Here is a 5,393-nt window from a genome sequence, read left to right on the forward strand (position 1 = left end):
TTGTTATAGAGAATAGGACCAAAGTGGATGAAGGTAGAAATAGGAAAAGAAGTTACAAAATGTGAATGATGTACATTACTTGACTATCTTTTCTGATAAGTTCATAATGTAGAATCAGTGAATACTTATTAAGGATGAAATTCATTGTGTGTGTCAATTTGTGTTATTTTGATTGCAAATTTGGCAATATGCACTGTTGAATCATAGTCGTAACTCAGGCCTATAGAGCCACTTACCAGAGCTACCAAAGCCACAGTGTCAATGTAATATATGGTGTATAGACTGCATTACACCCATAGCAACCCTAATGTAGAATAACACTGTGAGCAAACAAGCACAGGGTGCTGAACCACCTCAGTATGCCATCATTATGGTCCGGGGCAATCATTAAAATGGCCCTATATTCCAGAACAGTTTGCACCATGGGAGCTCCTAAATTATATATTCATTGGGTGGCACACAATCAGGCAGAATATTAGTGAGACTCGACAACTCCCATAAAATGCCTGCCCACACTATTAAAGATACCTCACACTGACTAACAGATGGCAACAAAACACTGTGGGCAACATTTAGCTCACAAGAAATGTAAACACATTTGTACAGAATATCATAAACATTTGAAGACATCATTTATTGGCCTACATACATTTTGTACATCCTGTACATTCAAACCCAAACCACTGACTCATGGCTCAGGGGTTTGTGTTTTGTGTTCTGCACACCAGGTAATGGATCTTTGTGCGGCAACATGAGTACCTGCTTTTTAAGACTTTTTTGAGACTCTGTCACAGAGGAGATTATTACATTTTGTGGTATTTTTTGTGGCAGTATATTTGTGAAATTCAGTAACCATCATATTGATGGTTTTATGGGACGGATGCAGTTCCAAATTTTTTTGAGATTTATCTCTTGTTCTTGTCATTGCATCCTCACCCAGTAAACAACCCTGTAGGTCGATTGTGCAAGCAGCTCACAATGACTCATACCAAATACCAAATTCCAAGTAAAGAGGCAGGTTGGGGTGGGTGGGCTTTGACTCAAGAGACTGGGTTTTTGTCCCCTGTGAAACTAAAGTCAGCTGTCTTGAAATTGATCAAGGTTTATGGATTTTTTTCTGTGACGCAATTACTTTCTCATTTTAGCGGTTTTACGTCATTTTTGGCCAATCCCTGCGAGGTAGGGCACAGAGCACGGAGGCAAAGACTGCGGAGGTATACGTCTTCTTTAATTCTGGGTTTGGTTATGCTCTGAAAGGTTAGACACAATCAGGTCAAAGTTTAAAATTAATTTAAACTTTGAGTTTAAAATTAATTTAAACTTTGAGTGCAGCACTCAGCAGCAACATTGAACAGTGCACCACTCCAATGGGAGCGCTTCCTCCAAATTGTCTTCAGCCCTCTCCCCAGAAACAATGGCACAGCCAGCGCAGAGCGGTTTCATCACGGATTGTGTGTAAGATGCAATACCTGCTATGTATTTATGTTATGACATAGTATTCTTTCAGTATAACATACCCACGTGAATTTAAATTCTCATCAGATGTTTTTTTGGTTTTAATGAATTCATTTCTTGCTGCAGTATCTACAATCTAATGTGTCTGTAAGTCTGGAAATAGATGGAGACAATTCTTTGTTTTTTGTCCTCAACGTGCTCTGTAATTTATTATGTATAAATTATATAACATCTCCATTGCTCTTTTTTAATAGAGGAATTAGAGAGGCTGCATAGGAATTTATGTATTAAAGAATACAGCTGTTGGTTCCTTCCTTTCTAATTCTCTTTTACAAAGAACACAAAGCCAAGAGAATAGGTTTGGTGAAGCCTTTACCAGTTTTGTCTTTAATTTGCACAATTAAATTCTGGGTTCAGACTCATCAATGCTGTCTGGAAGCAATTGCTGAACCATTATTGAAATTACACAATGGTCATTTATATTGTGTCCCGTTTGTCATAACGATACAGTCATTTTGAAAGTATAACTGATGTGTTGCATTTGTCATCCTTTAATTGCAAAGAGTGCATTCAGTCTGAAAACAAATCTACTGTAGAGATGTGTGTGTTTGGGACAATGTTCAATATACTGTCAAATTTTTGACATTTGAAATGGTGTGTTTCTCTGTCACAGAGAAACACTGTGACATTGCATATTTTATTGGGTAGAAATTGTGTTGTATCCCTAATCCATACAAACAGTGAAAACCAGTAGACCTCATTTGTTCTGATAAATGTTAGGCGTTACACCTTAAATACCTCAAAACAAACCTAAAACCCATTCAAATTATGTGGTCTCAGACAACACACTAATAGATAAAAGCTCCTTTCCAGTCCTGGATAATGGTGAGAGAGCTCACAGAGGCAGAGCGATTGAATACATCTCATAATCATATTTATTAAATCTAAGGGATGAAAAACAAATTTAAAAACTGTATTTCACACAGGTACTGCTCCATTTCTTTATTTTGCAGTTAATTTAACACACTAGTAATTCAGGGTTTGTGAGATGAAATAAAACAAAGGTGTGTGGGTTTGTTGTGAACCAGAAGTAGTTGGTCAGCAAAATAAACAGTTGAGATGGGAGATCAGTGTAATGCGATAATTACATTATAATAAAGATCTTCTGTTTTTGCTTCTTTTTATGGTTGATTCTTACATGCTGAAATGAAAAGGGAAGCTTGAAAGCTTTTGTGTGACTTTTGTTTTGTGTACGGGACAAGGTACAATGTCCCCGTAAACTATCTCTACCTATACATTCTTTCTCTTGGCAGTTGAGATAAACAGGATTTGTAACCTCGGGGTGAATGGCGTACAGAGGGGAAGAAGCAAAGTGGCACCAGACTGTCTCTTGTGTTTAGATTGTCTATCAGAAATGCTGAGTCATGTTTACAAAGGGGTGCTCCTTACACTCTGGGATGTATAAGCCATTTTTCTCTTCTACTTCACTGAAGACCTTTCCACACTGTGTTGCTGTTCTCTGTGAAATTGTTATTCCTATACCTGCATGTATAAATAAAATACAAAGACCAAACTCGGTTTTAGTTCTCAACCCTCTTATTTTTGTTTTACTCTCAAAACACTCTGCTGCAACAGAAACTTCCACAACAAACTTGGCGTTGTCGCCAGGATTGATTGGAAGCAGAGAGAGGACTCATTGGGTCGCTGAGGACTTGCTGTGCAGGGATCAAAAGATCGCTTGCCTCATTCCACGCTTAAGACGCATTCAGAGAGAGAGGATCAGAACCATGGAGGACTCTTGACTGATTCCACACCGATCCGACAAGCAAGGAAGCAATTTCAAGCAGCAGGGGTAAGATCAAAACTAAATGAATTAATTCGAAAGTGATTTGAATTGGATAATGAATCTTCCAGAAACAAATGCGTGACAAAGAAAGGACAAAAAAAGGACAAATTATTATCTTTATTGTTGGTACTACTGAAACAAATTCTGATGTTGTGAATTGAGTGAGTTGATATCTTTTGGGGTTTTTGTATATCAATTATGTAACTGGATTCACGGTCATTATGGTTGTATTTTTGAACAGGTAACGGGCATATTTTTGAGTATTATGGGGCGAAGAGGACAGGACCGCCAGCATCCGTCACATCTGCATTGAGTGGAAAAACCAACCAATATGTGGGAAAACCATGTTTGAAGAGTCTGTTTGCATGTTACAACAACCTGGTGGGCAACATTTGGAGAGCAGACCCCAAAAATGCCGCAGCCACGAAGGGCATGGTCGAGCCAGAGGAGGCTCCAGACACGGCAGAGGAGGCCAAGGTGGGTACCGTGGACAAAAGGATGAGCCCTAGAACCCAGACCAGTGTTGGTACTGCAAGGACTTTGCAGATTGGGTACATAACTGCCCAAAGAAAAAGCAAAAAACCACCACAGATGGACAACAACACCAAAGTCCAGAGTCCAAAACCTGATGAGGAAGGTATTTCAACCACACACACACACTCGCTTCAAGCAATGAAGAAATGCTTGGTACTGATACACAGTTTTTCTTTGCTATTAGGGATAATTGACAGGTTGGAAAGTTTTGAAAAAGAATCTAAAAAGTTAAAACTTACAGTATGTCGTCTTCTGAAGCCTACAAGAATGCAATGCCGTCACTGTTTAGTGTAAAGTTTACAGGGTTCCACTAGCGTTTTTGGTTTGACTCGGTCAAAAGAAACTCGTCCTTATGTATAGAAAAGGATTTCGCACCGAACTTTATTTGGTGTCTGTTTATTAGGTCAATTGGTGATCATGATGGCAAACAGTTAAACAAACAATTAGATCTTGTTCCCACTCTCATATACATGGAAACCGTGGGCAGAACTAGTTCCTAGCAAGCACTCTGTAATTCTGGTTGTCTGATTTATTCCACTTCATTGCACTCAGTTGTCGTGCTGATAATGTGCACTTTTAACATTGGTTTACTTCACACGAGGATTGAGAATTTTGTTCATGCTGGCACTGACATAACACATTTGTGTAGATTGACCATGTGCCTTTAATGCCCACTGACCATTGTGGCGTCTGTAATCCCCTGCCTCTGACTGCATGAGACTGACACTGCCATTGCCACAGCTAGTTTAGTACGGCGCCTGATGAAGAATCAGAAAGAGTATTTTCAGTAGGTACATAACTGGACATGTACCAAACCTCACATCCTGATTGTGCACTGATAACTGTTGCATCTGTTCGAACTGACACAAGTCGCTTTTTAATGGCACCACTTGTGTGGTGTTTTTCTCCTCTCTCAAGTGCATTGCTGCAATCCTCTCGCTAAATGAGAAGTTTTTCATCTGCTTAGGCCGTTTTCCTTGTAAATCACAGAATGCAGCTATTTTCAGTTTAGTTTAATTAGGATTTATTGAGACTGTGCCCCAAATGTCTGTGCACATCCCTGATGTCACTGTAAAACTTCTTGTTCAGAAGGCTATGAAGCTATTTTTCCAATTGGCTACTCACTTTGTTCAGCAGGACGTTTTTTTTTCTCTGGGTCATGTGATCACAGTTGATGGCAAATCCATCTCAGCTAACTGAAACTTTCTCAAACATCTCATTTAGAAAAGTCTTCTCCTTCTGGAAATATGATCCTATTACATATGTTTATTTCTAGTTATGCATTTATGGAAGCTCCATTGAGCTCCCTGATCCATAGTCACGTTCTCAGTTCACATCAAAGAATCTCTTGGATGCCCGAAGCTGATGAATCGTTGTGAATATGAAATTGACTCTGCAGTCTACCCCGACGCTGGGACTGCCAGATTCCTAAAAACAGTTTAATGCGGACCGTTGACAAGCACAAGAGCTACATGATCTCTGTGTTGCTACAACACCACGGCAACAAACTCCGCCCGATTGCGAATTTCTCTGCTGAACTTAATTCTGTGATACGGTG

The sequence above is a fragment of the Etheostoma spectabile genome, chromosome 8, assembly GCF_008692095.1.
Source record: "Etheostoma spectabile isolate EspeVRDwgs_2016 chromosome 8, UIUC_Espe_1.0, whole genome shotgun sequence".
Classification (NCBI taxonomy): Eukaryota; Metazoa; Chordata; class Actinopteri; order Perciformes; family Percidae; genus Etheostoma; species Etheostoma spectabile.